Below are 17,590 nucleotides of genomic sequence, written 5' to 3'. Positions count from 1 at the left end.
CTTGGCTCAGGGGCTGCTTGCCCTGAGCTGGGGCTGTGGGCGGGAGCCCAGGCACGCAGGGGCAGGCCCCAACCAGCTGCACACGTCTCTGCTGGGGAGGAGAGCGCTAGGGAAGCTACGTGTGTGAGGCAGCTGCTGGGCGCCCAGGGAGTCAGCCTCCGGGTGTGCGGGGCTGCAGACCCCAGCCAGGGGCCCTGGGAGCCTGGTGCACTCCGTGCGGCGCTGAGCCTGGGCGGCCAAGCAACCGCTGGAGGAGCCCTGCACTGGCCCTTCCCTTCCCTCGCACAGAGCTCTTCCTGCTGGAGCCCTTGGCAGTGTGCAAGCCTCCGGCCCCTAAGCCTTCCCCAAGGACGCCTGGGGCCTAGGTGCAAAAGCAAGACAGGAGCGGAGCTGAGGCCAGGAAGGCGCCAGTGGCGTCGCCCAGCCTCGCGCAGCCTGCTCCTTCCAGGGCAGGAAGCCTAGCAGCGAGGCAAGTCTGGGCAAGGCTCGCCCAGGGCAGAGCAGCCTCACGCCAGCAACTCTGCCAGAACGGGCCTCTGAGCAGAGCTGAAGCTCTGCCGTCCTGGAGGCGCACTCGGCTCCAGCCAAGTAGGGCTTGAGCCAAACGAGGCTGGGCTGCCTCTTCTTCCCTCGAGGAGGCTCGCCTCCCCGCCAGCTGTTCACTCGGCTTCCAGGTGGGGGCGCTCTGCGCCTCCTGCAGGTCTTGGTTCAGGGGCTGCTTGCCCTGAGCTGGGGCTGTGGGCGGGAGCCCAGGCACGCAGGGGCAGGCCCCAACCAGCTGCACACGTCTCTGCTGGGGAGGAGAGCGCTAGGGAAGCTACGTGTGTGAGGCAGCTGCTGGGCGCCCAGGGAGTCAGCCTCCGGGTGTGGGGGGCTGCAGACCCCAGCCAGGGGCCCTGGGAGCCTGGTGCACTCCGTGCGGCGCTGAGCCTGGGCGGCCAAGCAACCACTGGAGGAGCCCTGCACTGGCCCTTCCCTTCCCTCGCACAGAGCTCTTCCTGCTGGAGCCCTTGGCAGTGTGCAAGCCACCGGCCCCTAAGCCCTCCCCAAGGACGCCTGGGCCTAGGTGCAAAGGCAAGGCAGGAGCGGAGCTGAGGCCAGGAAGACGCAAGTGGCGTCTCCCAGCCTCGCGCAGCCTGCTCCTTCCTGGGCAGGAAGCCTAGCAGCGAGGCAAGTCTGGGCAAGGCTCGCCCAGGGCAGAGCAGCCTCGCGCCAGCAACTCTGCCAGATCGGGCCTCTGAGCAGAGCTGGAGCTCTGCCGTCCTGGAGGCGCACTCGGCTCCAGCCAAGTAGGGCTTGAGCCAAACGAGGCTGGGCTGCCTCTTCTTCCCTCGAGGAGGCTCGCCTCCCCGCCAGCTGTTCACTCGGCTTCCAGGTGGGGGCGCCCTGCGCCTCCTGCAGGTCTTGGCTCAGGGGCTGCTTGCCCTGAGCTGGGGCTGTGGGCGGGAGCCCAGGCACGCAGGGGCAGGCCCCAACCAGCTGCACACGTCTCTGCTGGGGAGGAGAGCGCTAGGGAAGCTACGTGTGTGAGGCAGCTGCTGGGCGCCCAGGGAGTCAGCCTCCGGGTGTGCGGGGATGCAGACCCCAACCAGGGGCCCTGGGAGCCTGGGGCACTCCGTGCTGCGTTGAGCCTGGGCGGCCAAGCAACCACTGGAGGAGCCCTGCACTGGCCCTTCCCTTCCCTCGCACAGAGCTCTTCCTGCTGGAGTCCTTGGCAGTGTGCAAGCCACCGGCCCCTAAGCCCTCCCCAAGGACGCCTGGGGCCTAGGTCCAAAGGCAAGGCAGGAGCGGAGCTGAGGCCAGGAAGGCGCCAGTGGCGTCTCCCAGCCTCGCGCAGCCTGCTCCTTCCTGGGCAGGAAGCCTAGCAGCGAGGCAAGTCTGGGCAAGGCTCGCCCAGGGCAGAGCAGCCTCGCGCCAGCAACTCTGCCAGATCGGGCCTCTGAGCAGAGCTGGAGCTCTGCCGTCCTGGAGGCGCACTCGGCTCCAGCCAAGTAGGGCTTGAGCCAAACGAGGCTGGGCTGCCTCTTCTTCCCTCGAGGAAGCTCGCCTCCCCGCCAGCTGTTCACTCGGCTTCCAGGTGGGGGCGCTCTGCGCCTCCTGCAGGTCTTGGCTCAGGGGCTGCTTGCCCTGAGCTGGGGCTGTGGGCGGGAGCCAAGGCACGCAGGGGCAGGCCCCAACCAGCTGCACACGTCTCTGCTGGGAAGGAGAGCGCTAGGGAAGCTACGTGTGTGAGGCAGCTGCTGGGCGCCCAGGGAGTCAGCCTCTGGGTGTGCGGGGCTGCAGACCCCAGCCAGCGGCCCTGGGAGACTGGGGCACTCCGTGCGGCGCTGAGCCTGGGCGGCCAAGCAACCGCTGGAGAAGCCCTGCACTGGCCCTTCCCTTCCCTCGCACAGAGCTCTTCCTGCTGGATCCCTTGGCAGTGTGCAAGCCACCGGCCCCTAAGCCCTCCCCAAGGACGCCTGGGGCCTAGGTGCAAAGGCAAGGCAGGAGCGGAGCTGAGGCCAGGAAGGCGCCAGTGGCGTATCCCAGCCTCGCGCAGCCTGCTCCTTCCTGGGCAGGAAGCCTAGCAGCGAGGCAAGTCTGGGCAAGGCTCGCCCAGGGCAGAGCAGCCTCGCGCCAGCAACTCTGCCAGAACGGGCCTCTGAGCAGAGCTGGAGCTCTGCCGTCCTGGAGGCGCACTCGGCTCCAGCCAAGTAGGGCTTGAGCCAAACGAGGCTGGGCTGCCTCTTCTTCCCTCGAGGAGGCTCGCCTCCCCGCCAGCTGTTCACTCGGCTTCCAGGTGGGGGCGCTCTGCGCCTCCTGCAGGTCTTGGCTCAGGGGCTGCTTGCCCTGAGCTGGGGCTGTGGGCGGGAGCCTAGGCACGCAGGGGCAGGCCCCAACCAGCTGCACACGTCTCTGCTGGGGAGGAGAGCGCTAGGGAAGCTACGTGTGTGAGGCAGCTGCTGGGCGCCCAGGGAGTCAGCCTCCGGGTGTGCGGGGCTGCAGACCCCAGCCAGGGGCCCTGGGAGCCTGGTGCACTCCGTGCGGCGCTGAGCCTGGGCGGCCAAGCAACCGCTGGAGGAGCCCTGCACTGGCCCTTCCCTTCCCTCGCACAGAGCTCTTCCTGCTGGAGTCCTTGGCAGTGTGCAAGCCACCGGCCCCTAAGCCATCCCCAAGGTCACCTGGGGCCTAGGTGCAAGGGCAAGGCAGGAGCGGAGCTGAGGCCAGGAAGGCGCCAGTGGCGTCTCCCAGCCTCGCGCAGCCTGCTCCTTCCTGGGCAGGAAGCCTAGCAGCGAGGCAAGTCTGGGCAAGGCTCGCCCAGGGCAGAGCAGCCTCGCGCCAGCAACTCTGCCAGAACGGGCCTCTGAGCAGAGCTGGAGCTCTGCCGTCCTGGAGGCGCACTCGGCTCCAGCCAAGTAGGGCTTGAGCCAAACGAGGCTGGGCTGCCTCTTCTTCCCTCGAGGAGGCTCGCCTCCCCGCCAGCTGTTCACTCGGCTTCCAGGTGGGGGCGCTCTGCGCCTCCTGCAGGTCTTGGCTCAGGGGCTTCTTGCCCTGAGCTGGGGCTGTGGGGGGGAGCCCAGGCACGCAGGGGCAGGCCCCAACCAGCTGCACACGTCTCTGCTGGGGAGGAGAGCGCTATGGAAGCTACGTGTGTGAGGCAGCTGCTGGGCGCCCAGGGAGTCAGCCTCCGGGTGTGCGGGGCTGCAGACTCCAGCCAGGGACCCTGGGAGCCTGGTGCACTCCGTGCGGCGCTGAGCCTGGGCGGCCAAGCAACCGCTGGAGGAGACCTGCACTGGCCCTTCCTTCCCTCGCACAGAGCTCTTCCTGCTGGAGCCCTTGGCAGTGTGCAAGCCACCGGCCCCTAAGCCCTCCCCAAGGAAGCCTGGGGCCTAGGTGCAAAGGCAAGGCAGGAGCGGAGCTGAGACCAGGAAGGCGCCAGTGGCGTCTCCCAGCCTCGCGCAGCCTGCTCCTTCCTGGGCAGGAAGCCTAGCAGCGAGGCAAGTCTGGGCAAGGCTCGCCCAGGGCAGAGCAGCCTCGCGCCAGCAACTCTGCCAGATCGGGCCTCTGAGCAGAGCTGGAGCTCTGCCGTCCTGGAGGCGCACTCGGCTCCAGCCAAGTAGGGCTTGAGCCAAACGAGGCTGGGCTGCCTCTTCTTCCCTCGAGGAGGCTCGCCTCCCCGCCAGCTGTTCACTCGGCTTCCAGGTGGGGGCGCCCTGCGCCTCCTGCAGGTCTTGGCTCAGGGGCTGCTTGCCCTGAGCTGGGGCTGTGGGCGGGAGCCCAGGCACGCAGGGGCAGGCCCCAACCAGCTGCACACGTCTCTGCTGGGGAGGAGAGCGCTAGGGAAGCTACGTGTGTGAGGCAGCTGCTGGGCGCCCAGGGAGTCAGCCTCCGGGTGTGCGGGGCTGCAGACCCCAACCAGGGGCCCTGGGAGCCTGGGGCACTCCGTGCGGCGTTGAGCCTGGGCGGCCAAGCAACCACTGGAGGAGCCCTGCACTGGCCCTTCCCTTCCCTCGCACAGAGCTCTTCCTGCTGGAGTCCTTGGCAGTGTGCAAGCCACCGGCCCCTAAGCCCTCCCCAAGGACGCCTGGGGCCTAGGTGCAAAGGCAAGGCAGGAGCGGAGCTGAGGCCAGGAAGGCGCCAGTGGCGTCTCCCAGCCTCGCGCAGCCTGCTCCTTCCTGGGCAGGAAGCCTAGCAGCGAGGCAAGTCTGGGCAAGGCTCGCCCAGGGCAGAGCAGCCTCGCGCCAGCAACTCTGCCAGATCGGGCCTCTGAGCAGAGCTGGAGCTCTGCCGTCCTGGAGGCGCACTCGGCTCCAGCCAAGTAGGGCTTGAGCCAAACGAGGCTGGGCTGCCTCTTCTTCCCTCGAGGAAGCTCGCCTCCCCGCCAGCTGTTCACTCGGCTTCCATGTGGAGGCGCTCTGCGCCTCCTGCAGGTCTTGGTTCAGGGGCTGCTTGCCCTGAGCTGGGGCTGTGGGCGGGAGCCAAGGCACGCAGGGGCAGGCCCCAACCAGCTGCACACGTCTCTGCTGGGGAGGAGAGCGCTAGGGAAGCTACGTGTGTGAGGCAGCTGCTGGGCGCCCAGGGAGTCAGCCTCCGGGTGTGCGGGGCTGCAGACCCCAGCCAGGGGCCCTGGGAGCCTGGTGCACTCCGTGCGGCGCTGAGCCTGGGCGGCCAAGCAACCGCTGGAGAAGCCCTGCACTGGCCCTTCCCTTCCCTCGCACAGAGCTCTTCCTGCTGGATCCCTTGGCAGTGTGCAAGCCACCGGCCCCTAAGCCCTCCCCAAGGTCACCTGGGGCCTAGGTGCAAGGGCAAGGCAGGAGCGGAGCTGAGGCCAGGAAGGCGCCAGTGGCGTCTCCCAGCCTCGCGCAGCCTGCTCCTTCCTGGGCAGGAAGCCTAGCAGCGAGGCAAGTCTGGGCAAGGCTCGCCCAGGGCAGAGCAGCCTCGCGCCAGCAACTCTGCCAGAACGGGCCTCTGAGCAGAGCTGGAGCTCTGCCGTCCTGGAGGCGCACTCGGCTCCAGCCAAGTAGGGCTTGAGCCAAACGAGGCTGGGCTGCCTGTTCTTCCCTCGAGGAGGCTCGCCTCCCCGCCAGCTGTTCACTCGGCTTCCAGGTGGGGGCGCTCTGCGCCTCCTGCAGGTCTTGGCTCAGGGGCTTCTTGCCCTGAGCTGGGGCTGTGGGGGGGAGCCCAGGCACGCAGGGGCAGGCCCCAACCCGCTGCACACGTCTCTGCTGGGGAGGAGAGCGCTATGGAAGCTACGTGTGTGAGGCAGCTGCTGGGCGCCCAGGGAGTCAGCCTCCGGGTGTGCGGGGCTGCAGACTCCAGCCAGGGACCCTGGGAGCCTGGTGCACTCCGTGCGGCGCTGAGCCTGGGCGGCCAAGCAACCGCTGGAGGAGACCTGCACTGGCCCTTCCTTCCCTCGCACAGAGCTCTTCCTGCTGGAGCCCTTGGCAGTGTGCAAGCCACCGGCCCCTAAGCCCTCCCCAAGGAAGCCTGGGGCCTAGGTGCAAAGGCAAGGCAGGAGCGGAGCTGAGACCAGGAAGGCGCCAGTGGCGTCTCCCAGCCTCGCGCAGCCTGCTCCTTCCTGGGCAGGAAGCCTAGCAGCGAGGCAAGTCTGGGCAAGGCTCGCCCAGGGCAGAGCAGCCTCGCGCCAGCAACTCTGCCAGATCGGGCCTCTGAGCAGAGCTGGAGCTCTGCCGTCCTGGAGGCGCACTCGGCTCCAGCCAAGTAGGGCTTGAGCCAAACGAGGCTGGGCTGCCTCTTCTTCCCTCGAGGAGGCTCGCCTCCCCGCCAGCTGTTCACTCGGCTTCCAGGTGGGGGCGCCCTGCGCCTCCTGCAGGTCTTGGCTCAGGGGCTGCTTGCCCTGAGCTGGGGCTGTGGGCGGGAGCCCAGGCACGCAGGGGCAGGCCCCAACCAGCTGCACACGTCTCTGCTGGGGAGGAGAGCGCTAGGGAAGCTACGTGTGTGAGGCAGCTGCTGGGCGCCCAGGGAGTCAGCCTCCGGGTGTGCGGGGCTGCAGACCCCAACCAGGGGCCCTGGGAGCCTGGGGCACTCCGTGCGGCGTTGAGCCTGGGCGGCCAAGCAACCACTGGAGGAGCCCTGCACTGGCCCTTCCCTTCCCTCGCACAGAGCTCTTCCTGCTGGAGTCCTTGGCAGTGTGCAAGCCACTGGCCCCTAAGCCCTCCCCAAGGACGCCTGGGGCCTAGGTGCAAAGGCAAGGCAGGAGCGGAGCTGAGGCCAGGAAGGCGCCAGTGGCGTCTCCCAGCCTCGCGCAGCCTGCTCCTTCCTGGGCAGGAAGCCTAGCAGCGAGGCAAGTCTGGGCAAGGCTCGCCCAGGGCAGAGCAGCCTCGCGCCAGCAACTCTGCCAGATCGGGCCTCTGAGCAGAGCTGGAGCTCTGCCGTCCTGGAGGCGCACTCGGCTCCAGCCAAGTAGGGCTTGAGCCAAACGAGGCTGGGCTGCCTCTTCTTCCCTCGAGGAAGCTCGCCTCCCCGCCAGCTGTTCACTCGGCTTCCATGTGGAGGCGCTCTGCGCCTCCTGCAGGTCTTGGTTCAGGGGCTGCTTGCCCTGAGCTGGGGCTGTGGGCGGGAGCCAAGGCACGCAGGGGCAGGCCCCAACCAGCTGCACACGTCTCTGCTGGGGAGGAGAGCGCTAGGGAAGCTACGTGTGTGAGGCAGCTGCTGGGCGCCCAGGGAGTCAGCCTCTGGGTGTGCGGGGCTGCAGACCCCAGCCAGGGGCCCTGGGAGCCTGGTGCACTCCGTGCGGCGCTGAGCCTGGGCGGCCAAGCAACCGCTGGAGAAGCCCTGCACTGGCCCTTCCCTTCCCTCGCACAGAGCTCTTCCTGCTGGATCCCTTGGCAGTGTGCAAGCCACCGGCCCCTAAGCCCTCCCCAAGGACGCCTGGGGCCTAGGTGCAAAGGCAAGGCAGGAGCCGAGCTGAGGCCAGGAAGGCGCCAGTGGCGTATCCCAGCCTCGCGCAGCCTGCTCCTTCCTGGACAGGAAGCCTAGCAGCGAGGCAAGTCTGGGCAAGGCTCGCCCAGGGCAGAGCAGCCTCGCGCCAGCAACTCTGCCAGAACGGGCCTCTGAGCAGAGCTGGAGCTCTGCCGTCCTGGAGGCGCACTCGGCTCCAGCCAAGTAGGGCTTGAGCCAAACGAGGCTGGGCTGCCTCTTCTTCCCTCGAGGAGGCTCGCCTCCCCGCCAGCTGTTCACTCGGCTTCCAGGTGGGGGCGCCCTGCGCCTCCTGCAGGTCTTGGCTCAGGGGCTGCTTGCCCTGAGCTGGGTCTGTGGGCGGGAGCCCAGGCACGCAGGGGCAGGCCCCAACCAGCTACACACGTCTCTGCTGGGGAGGAGAGCGCTAGGGAAGCTACGTGTGTGAGGCAGCTGCTGGGCGCCCAGGGAGTCAGCCTCCGGGTGTGCGGGGCTGCAGACCCCAACCAGGGGCCCTGGGAGCCTGGGGCACTCCGTGCGGCGTTGAGCCTGGGCGGCCAAGCAACCACTGGAGGAGCCCTGCACTGGCCCTTCCCTTCCCTCGCACAGAGCTCTTCCTGCTGGAGTCCTTGGCAGTGTGCAAGCCACCGGCCCCTAAGCCCTCCCCAAGGACGCCTGGGGCCTAGGTGCAAAGGCAAGGCAGGAGCGGAGCTGAGGCCAGGAAGGCGCCAGTGGCGTCTCCCAGCCTCGCGCAGCCTGCTCCTTCCTGGGCAGGAAGCCTAGCAGCGAGGCAAGTCTGGGCAAGGCTCGCCCAGGGCAGAGCATCCTCGCGCCAGCAACTCTGCCAGATCGGGCCTCTGAGCAGAGCTGGAGCTCTGCCGTCCTGGAGGCGCACTCGGCTCCAGCCAAGTAGGGCTTGAGCCAAACGAGGCTGGGCTGCCTCTTCTTCCCTCGAGGAAGCTCGCCTCCCCGCCAGCTGTTCACTCGGCTTCCAGGTGGGGGCGCTCTGCGCCTCCTGCAGGTCTTGGCTCAGGGGCTGCTTGCCCTGAGCTGGGGCTGTGGGCGGGAGCCAAGGCACGCAGGGGCAGGCCCCAACCAGCTGCACACGTCTCTGCTGGGGAGGAGAGCGCTAGGGAAGCTACGTGTGTGAGGCAGCTGCTGGGCGCCCAGGGAGTCAGCCTCTGGGTGTGCGGGGCTGCAGACCCCAGCCAGGGGCCCTGGGAGCCTGGTGCACTCCGTGCGGCGCTGAGCCTGGGCGGCCAAGCAACCACTGGAGGAGCCCTGCACTGGCCCTTCCCTTCCCTCGCACAGAGCTCTTCCTGCTGGAGCCCTTGGCAGTGTGCAAGCCACCGGCCCCGAAGCCCTCCCCAAGGACGCCTGGGGCCTAGGTGCAAAGGCAAGGCAGGAGCGGAGCTGAGGCCAGGAAGACGCAAGTGGCGTCTCCCAGCCTCGCGCAGCCTGCTCCTTCCTGGGCAGGAAGCCTAGCAGCGAGGCAAGTCTGGGCAAGGCTCGCCCAGGGCAGAGCAGCCTCGCGCCAGCAACTCTGCCAGATCGGGCCTCTGAGCAGAGCTGGAGCTCTGCCGTCCTGGAGGCGCACTCGGCTCCAGCCAAGTAGGGCTTGAGCCAAACGAGGCTGGGCTGCCTCTTCTTCCCTCGAGGAGGCTCGCCTCCCCGCCAGCTGTTCACTCGGCTTCCAGGTGGGGGCGCCCTGCGCCTCCTGCAGGTCTTGGCTCAGGGGCTGCTTGCCCTGAGCTGGGGCTGTGGGCGGGAGCCCAGGCACGCAGGGGCAGGCCCCAACCAGCTGCACACGTCTCTGCTGGGGAGGAGAGCGCTAGGGAAGCTACGTGTGTGAGGCAGCTGCTGGGCGCCCAGGGAGTCAGCCTCCGGGTGTGCGGGGCTGCAGACCCCAACCAGGGGCCCTGGGAGCCTGGGGCACTCCGTGCGGCGTTGAGCCTGGGCGGCCAAGCAACCACTGGAGGAGCCCTGCACTGGCCCTTCCCTTCCCTCGCACAGAGCTCTTCCTGCTGGAGTCCTTGGCAGTGTGCAAGCCACCGGCCCCTAAGCCCTCCCCAAGGACGCCTGGGGCCTAGGTGCAAAGGCAAGGCAGGAGCGGAGCTGAGCCCAGGAAGGCGCCAGTGGCGTCTCCCAGCCTCGCGCAGCCTGGTCCTTCCTGGGCAGGAAGCCTAGCAGCGAGGCAAGTCTGGGCAAGGCTCGCCCAGGGCAGAGCAGCCTCGCGCCAGCAACTCTGCCAGAACGGGCCTCTGAGCAGAGCTGGAGCTCTGCCGTCCTGGAGGCGCACTCGGCTCCAGCCAAGTAGGGCTTGAGCCAAACGAGGCTGGGCTGCCTCTTCTTCCCTCGAGGAGGCTCGCCTCCCCGCCAGCTGTTCACTCGGCTTCCAGGTGGGGGCGCTCTGCGCCTCCTGCAGGTCTTGGCTCAGGGGCTGCTTGCCCTGAGCTGGGGCTGTGGGCGGGAGCCCAGGCACGCAGGGGCAGGCCCCAACCAGCTGCACACCTCTCTGCTGGGGAGGAGAGTGCTAGGGAAGCTACGTGTGTGAGGCAGCTGCTGGGCGCCCAGGGAGTCAGCCTCCGGGTGTGCGGGGCTGCAGACCCCAGCCAGGGGCCCTGGGAGCCTGGTGCACTCCGTGCGGCGCTGAGCCTGGGCGGCCAAGCAACCGCTGGAGGAGCCCTGCACTGGCCCTTCCCTTCCCTCGCACAGAGCTCTTCCTGCTGGAGCCCTTGGGAGTGTGCAAGCCACCGGCCCCTAAGCCCTCCCCAAGGACGCCTGGGGCCTAGGTGCAAAGGCAAGGCAGGAGCGGAGCTGAGGCCAGGAAGGCGCCAGTGGCGTCTCCCAGCCTCGCGCAGCCTGCTCCTTCCTGGGCAGGAAGCCTAGCAGCGAGGCAAGTCTGGGCAAGGCTCGCCCAGGGCAGAGCAGCCTCGCGCCAGCAACTCTGCCAGAACGGGCCTCTGAGCAGAGCTGGAGCTCTGCCGTCCTGGAGGCGCACTCGGCTCCAGCCAAGTAGGGCTTGAGCCAAACGAGGCTGGGCTGCCTCTTCTTCCCTCGAGGAGGCTCGCCTCCCCGCCAGCTGTTCACTCGGCTTCCAGGTGGGGGCGCTCTGCGCCTCCTGCAGGTCTTGGCTCAGGGGCTGCTTGCCCTGAGCTGGGGCTGTGGGCGGGAGCCCAGGCACGCAGGGGCAGGCCCCAACCAGCTGCACACGTCTCTGCTGGGGAGGAGAGCGCTAGGGAAGCTACGTGTGTGAGGCAGCTGCTGGGCGCCCAGGGAGTCAGCCTCCGGGTGTGCGGGGCTGCAGACCCCAGCCAGGGGCCCTGGGAGCCTGGTGCACTCCGTGCGGCGCTGAGCCTGGGCGGCCAAGCAACCGCTGGAGGAGCCCTGCACTGGCCCTTCCCTTCCCTCGCACAGAGCTCTTCCTGCTGGAGCCCTTGGCAGTGTGCAAACCTCCGGCCCCTAAGCCTTCCCCAAGGACGCCTGGGGCCTAGGTGCAAAAGCAAGACAGGAGCGGAGCTGAGGCCAGGAAGGCGCCAGTGGCGTCTCCCAGCCTCGCGCAGCCTGCTCCTTCCAGGGCAGGAAGCCTAGCAGCGAGGCAAGTCTGGGCAAGGCTCGCCCAGGGCAGAGCAGCCTCACGCCAGCAACTCTGCCAGAACGGGCCTCTGAGCAGAGCTGAAGCTCTGCCGTCCTGGAGGCGCACTCGGCTCCAGCCAAGTAGGGCTTGAGCCAAACGAGGCTGGGCTGCCTCTTCTTCCCTCGAGGAGGCTCGCCTCCCCGCCAGCTGTTCACTCGGCTTCCAGGTGGGGGCGCTCTGCGCCTCCTGCAGGTCTTGGTTCAGGGGCTGCTTGCCCTGAGCTGGGGCTGTGGGCGGGAGCCCAGGCACGCAGGGGCAGGCCCCAACCAGCTGCACACGTCTCTGCTGGGGAGGAGACTGCTAGGGAAGCTACGTGTGTGAGGCAGCTGCTGGGCGCCCAGGGAGTCAGCCTCCGGGTGTGGGGGGCTGCAGACCCCAGCCAGGGGCCCTGGGAGCCTGGTGCACTCCGTGCGGCGCTGAGCCTGGGCGGCCAAGCAACCACTGGAGGAGCCCTGCACTGGCCCTTCCCTTCCCTCGCACAGAGCTCTTCCTGCTGGAGCCCTTGGCAGTGTGCAAGCCACCGGCCCCTAAGCCCTCCCCAAGGACGCCTGGGGCCTAGGTGCAAAGGCAAGGCAGGAGCGGAGCTGAGGCCAGGAAGACGCAAGTGGCGTCTCCCAGCCTCGCGCAGCCTGCTCCTTCCTGGGCAGGAAGCCTAGCAGCGAGGCAAGTCTGGGCAAGGCTCGCCCAGGGCAGAGCAGCCTCGCGCCAGCAACTCTGCCAGATCGGGCCTCTGAGCAGAGCTGGAGCTCTGCCGTCCTGGAGGCGCACTCGGCTCCAGCCAAGTAGGGCTTGAGCCAAACGAGGCTGGGCTGCCTCTTCTTCCCTCGAGGAGGCTCGCCTCCCCGCCAGCTGTTCACTCGGCTTCCAGGTGGGGGCGCCCTGCGCCTCCTGCAGGTCTTGGCTCAGGGGCTGCTTGCCCTGAGCTGGGGCTGTGGGCGGGAGCCCAGGCACGCAGGGGCAGGCCCCAACCAGCTGCACACGTCTCTGCTGGGGAGGAGAGCGCTATGGAAGCTACGTGTGTGAGGCAGCTGCTGGGCGCCCAGGGAGTCAGCCTCCGGGTGTGCGGGGCTGCAGACCCCAACCAGGGGCCCTGGGAGCCTGGGGCACTCCGTGCGGCGTTGAGCCTGGGCGGCCAAGCAACCACTGGAGGAGCCCTGCACTGGCCCTTCCCTTCCCTCGCACAGAGCTCTTCCTGCTGGAGTCCTTGGCAGTGTGCAAGCCACCGGCCCCTAAGCCCTCCCCAAGGACGCCTGGGGCCTAGGTGCAAAGGCAAGGCAGGAGCGGAGCTGAGGCCAGGAAGGCGCCAGTGGCGTCTCCCAGCCTCGCGCAGCCTGCTCCTTCCTGGGCAGGAAGCCTAGCAGCGAGGCAAGTCTGGGCAAGGCTCGCCCAGGGCAGAGCAGCCTCGCGCCAGCAACTCTGCCAGATCGGGCCTCTGAGCAGAGCTGGAGCTCTGCCGTCCTGGAGGCGCACTCGGCTCCAGCCAAGTAGGGCTTGAGCCAAACGAGGCTGGGCTGCCTCTTCTTCCCTCGAGGAGGCTCGCCTCCCCGCCAGCTGTTCACTCGGCTTCCAGGTGGGGGCGCTCTGCGCCTCCTGCAGGTCTTGGCTCAGGGGCTGCTTGCCCTGAGCTGGGGCTGTGGGCGGGAGCCTAGGCACGCAGGGGCAGGCCCCAACCAGCTGCACACGTCTCTGCTGGGGAGGAGAGCGCTAGGGAAGCTACGTGTGTGAGGCAGCTGCTGGGCGCCCAGGGAGTCAGCCTCCGGGTGTGCGGGGCTGCAGACCCCAGCCAGGGGCCCTGGGAGCCTGGGGCACTCCGTGCGGCGCTGAGCCTGGGCGGCCAAGCAACCGCTGGAGGAGCCCTGCACTGGCCCTTCCCTTCCCTCGCACAGAGCTCTTCCTGCTGGAGTCCTTGGCAGTGTGCAAGCCACCGGCCCCTAAGCCCTCCCCAAGGTCACCTGGGGCCTAGGTGCAAGGGCAAGGCAGGAGCGGAGCTGAGGCCAGGAAGGCGCCAGTGGCGTCTCCCAGCCTCGCGCAGCCTGCTCCTTCCTGGGCAGGAAGCCTAGCAGCGAGGCAAGTCTGGGCAAGGCTCGCCCAGGGCAGAGCAGCCTCGCGCCAGCAACTCTGCCAGAACGGGCCTCTGAGCAGAGCTGGAGCTCTGCCGTCCTGGAGGCGCACTCGGCTCCAGCCAAGTAGGGCTTGAGCCAAACGAGGCTGGGCTGCCTCTTCTTCCCTCGAGGAGGCTCGCCTCCCCGCCAGCTGTTCACTCGGCTTCCAGGTGGGGGCGCTCTGCGCCTCCTGCAGGTCTTGGCTCAGGGGCTGCTTGCCCTGAGCTGGGGCTGTGGGCGGGAGCCCAGGCACGCAGGGGCAGGCCCCAACCAGCTGCACACGTCTCTGCTGGGGAGGAGAGCGCTAGGGAAGCTACGTGTGTGAGGCAGCTGCTGGGCGCCCAGGGAGTCAGCCTCCGGGTGTGCGGGGCTGCAGACCCCAGCCAGGGGCCCTGGGAGCCTGGTGCACTCCGTGCGGCGCTGAGCCTGGGCGGCCAAGCAACCGCTGGAGGAGCCCTGCACTGGCCCTTCCCTTCCCTCGCACAGAGCTCTTCCTGCTGGAGCCCTTGGCAGTTTGCAAACCTCCGGCCCCTAAGCCTTCCCCAAGGACGCCTGGGGCCTAGGTGCAAAAGCAAGGCAGGAGCGGAGCTGAGGCCAGGAAGGCGCCAGTGGCGTCTCCCAGCCTCGCGCAGCCTGCTCCTTCCAGGGCAGGAAGCCTAGCAGCGAGGCAAGTCTGGGCAAGGCTCGCCCAGGGCAGAGCAGCCTCACGCCAGTAACTCTGCCAGAACGGGCCTCTGAGCAGAGCTGAAGCTCTGCCGTCCTGGAGGCGCACTCGGCTCCAGCCAAGTAGGGCTTGAGCCAAACGAGGCTGGGCTGCCTCTTCTTCCCTCGAGGAGGCTCGCCTCCCCGCCAGCTGTTCACTCGGCTTCCAGGTGGGGGCGCTCTGCGCCTCCTGCAGGTCTTGGCTCAGGGGCTGCTTGCCCTGAGCTGGGGCTGTGCGCGGGAGCCCAGGCACGCAGGGGCAGGCCCCAACCAGCTGCACACGTCTCTGCTGGGGAGGAGACTGCTAGGGAAGCTACGTGTGTGAGGCAGCTGCTGGGCGCCCAGGGAGTCAGCCTCCGGGTGTGCGGGGCTGCAGACCCCAGCCAGGGGCCCTGGGAGCCTGGTGCACTCCGTGCGGCGCTGAGCCTGGGCGGCCAAGCAACCGCTGGAGGAGCCCTGCACTGGCCCTTCCCGTCCCTCGCACAGAGCTCTTCCTGCTGGAGCCCTTGGCACTCTGCAAGCCACCGGCCCCTAAGCCCTCCCCAAGGACGCCTGGGGCCTAGGTGCAAGGGCAAGGCAGGAGCGGAGCTGAGGCCAGGAAGGCGCCAGTGGCGTCTCCCAGCCTCGCGCAGCCTGCTCCTTCCTGGGCAGGAAGCCTAGCAGCGAGGCAAGTCTGGGCAAGGCTCGCCCAGGGCAGAGCAGCCTCGCGCCAGCAACTCTGCCAGAACGGGCCTCTGAGCAGAGCTGGAGCTCTGCCGTCCTGGAGGTGCACTCGGCTCCAGCCAAGTAGGGCTTGAGCCAAACGAGGCTGGGCTGCCTCTTCTTCCCTCGAGGAGGCTCGCCTCCCCGCCAGCTGTTCACTCGGCTTCCAGGTGGGGGCACTCTGCGCCTCCTGCAGGTCTTGGCTCAGGGGCTGCTTGCCCTGAGCTGGGGCTGTGCGCGGGATCCCAGGCACGCAGGGGCAGGCCCAACATGCTGCACACGTCTCTGCTGGGGAGGAGAGCGCTAGGGAAGCTACGTGTGTGAGGCAGCTGCTGGGCGCCCAGGGAGTCAGCCTCCGTGTGTGCGGGGCTGCAGACCCCAGCCAGGGGCCCTGGGAGCCTGGTGCACTCCGTGCGGCGCTGAGCCTGGGCGGCCAAGCAACCGCTGGAGGAGCCCTGCACTGGCCCTTCCCTTCCCTCGCACAGAGCTCTTCCTTCTGGAGCCCTTGGCAGTGTGCAAGCCACCGGCCCCTAAGCCCTCCCCAAGGACGCCTGAGGCCTAGGTACAAAGGCAAGGCAGGAGCGGAGCTGAGGCCAGGAAGGCGCCAGTGGCGTCTCCCAGCCTCGCGCAGCCTGCTCCTTCCTGGGCAGGAAGCCTAGCAGCGAGGCAAGTCTGGGCAAGGCTCGCCCAGGGCAGAGCAGCCTCGCGCCAGCAACTCTGCCAGAACGGGCCTCTGAACAGAGCTGGAGCTCTGCCGTCCTGGAGGCGCTCTCGGCTCCAGCCAAGTAGGGCAGCCAAACGAGGCTGGGCTGCCTCTTCTTCCCTCGAGGAGGCTAGCCTCCCCGCCAGCTGTTCACTCGGCTTCCAGGTGGGGGCGCTCTGCGCCTCCTGCAGGTCGTGGCTCAGGGGCTGCTTGCCCTGAGCTGGGGCTGTGGGCGGGAGCCCAGGCACGCAGGGGCAGGCCTCAACCATCTGCACACGTCTCTGCTGGGGAGGAGAGCGCTAGGGAAGCTACGTGTGTGAGGCAGCTGCTGGGCGCCCAGGGAGTCAGCCTCCGGGTGTGCGGGGCTGCAGACCCCAGCCAGGGGTCCTGGGAGCCTGCGGCACTCCGTGCGGCGCTGAGCCTGGGCGGCCAAGCAACCGCTGGAGGAGCCTGGCACTGGCCCTTCCCTTCCCTCGCACAGAGCTCTTCCTGCTGGAGCCCTTGGCAGTGTGCAAGCCTCCGGCCCCTAAGCCTTCCCCAAGGACGCCTGGGGCCTAGGTGCAAAAGCAAGGCAGGAGCGGAGCTGAGGCCAGGAAGGTGCCAGTGGCGTCTCCCAGCCTCGCGCAGCCTGCTCCTTCCTGGGCAGGAAGCCTAGCAGCGAGGCAAGTCTGGGCAAGGCTCGCCCAGGGCAGAGCAGCCTCGCGCCAGCAACTCTGCCAGAACGGGCCTCTGAGCAGAGCTGGAGCTCTGCCGTCCTGGAGGCGCACTCGGCTCCAGCCAAGTAGGGCTTGAGCCAAACGAGGCTGGGCTGCCTCTTCTTCCCTCGAGGAGGCTCGCCTCCCCGCCAGCTGTTCACTCGGCTTCCAGGTGGGGGCGCTCTGCGCCTCCTGCAGGTCTTGGCTCAGGGGCTGCTTGCCCTGAGCTGGGGCTGTGGGCGGCAGCCCAGGCACGCAGGGGCAGGCCCCAACCAGCTGCACACGTCTCTGCTGGGGAGGAGAGTGCTAGGGAAGCTACGTGTGTGAGGCAGCTGCTGGGCGCCCAGGGAGTCAGCCTCCGGGTGTGCGGAGCTGCAGACCCCAGCCAGGGGCCCTGGGAGCCTGGTGCACTCCGTGCGGCGCTGAGCCTGGGCGGCCAAGCAACCGCTGGAGGAGCCCTGCACTGGCCCTTCCCTTCCCTCGCACAGAGCTCTTCCTGCTGGAGCCCTTGGGAGTGTGCAAGCCACCGGCCCCTAAGCCCTCCCCAAGGACGCCTGGGGCCTAGGTGCAAAGGCAAGGCAGGAGCGGAGCTGAGGCCAGGAAGGCGCCAGTGGCGTCTCCCAGCCTCGCGCAGCCTGCTCCTTCCTGGGCAGGAAGCCTAGCAGCGAGGCAAGTCTGGGCAAGGCTCGCCCAGGGCAGAGCAGCCTCGCGCCAGCAACTCTGCCAGAACGGGCCTCTGAGCAGAGCTGGAGCTCTGCCGTCCTGGAGGCGCACTCGGCTCCAGCCAAGTAGGGCTTGAGCCAAACGAGGCTGGGCTGCCTCTTCTTCCCTCGAGGAGGCTCGCCTCCCCGCCAGCTGTTCACTCGGCTTCCAGGTGGGGGCGCTCTGCGCCTCCTGCAGGTCTTGGCTCAGGGGCTGCTTGCCCTGAGCTGGGGCTGTGCGCGGGAGCCCAGGCACGCAGGGGCAGGCCCCAACCAGCTGCACACGTCTCTGCTGGGGAGGAGAGTGCTAGGGAAGCTACGTGTGTGAGGCAGCTGCTGGGCGCCCAGGGAGTCAGCCTCCGGGTGTGCGGGGCTGCAGACCCCAGCCAGGGGCCCTGGGAGCCTGGTGCACTCCGTGCGGCGCTGAGCCTGGGGGGCCAAGCAACCGCTGGAGGAGCCCTGCACTGGCCCTTCCCTTCCCTCGCACAGAGCTCTTCCTGCTGGAGCCCTTGGGAGTGTGCAAGCCACCGGCCCCTAAGCCTCCCCAAGGACGCCTGGGGCCTAGGTGCAAAGGCAAGGCAGGAGCGGAGCTGAGGCCAGGAAGGCGCCAGTGGCGTCTCCCAGCCTCGCGCAGCCTGCTCCTTCCTGGGCAGGAAGCCTAGCAGCGAGGCAAGTCTGGGCAAGGCTCGCCCAGGGCAGAGCAGCCTCGCGCCAGCATCTCTGCCAGAACGGGCCTCTGAGCAGAGCTGGAGCTCTGCCGTCCTGGAGGCGCACTCGGCTCCAGCCAAGTAGGGCTTGAGCCAAACGAGGCTGGGCTGCCTCTTCTTCCCTCGAGGAGGCTCGCCTCCCCGCCAGCTGTTCACTCGGCTTCCAGGTGGGGGCGCTCTGCGCCTCCTGCAGGTCTTGGCTCAGGGGCTGCTTGCCCTGAGCTGGGGCTGTGCGCGGGAGCC

Source organism: Ovis canadensis, chromosome 5, assembly GCF_042477335.2.
Source record: "Ovis canadensis isolate MfBH-ARS-UI-01 breed Bighorn chromosome 5, ARS-UI_OviCan_v2, whole genome shotgun sequence".
Lineage (NCBI taxonomy): Eukaryota > Metazoa > Chordata > Mammalia > Artiodactyla > Bovidae > Ovis > Ovis canadensis.
Note: the sequence above shows the minus strand (reverse complement) of the source record.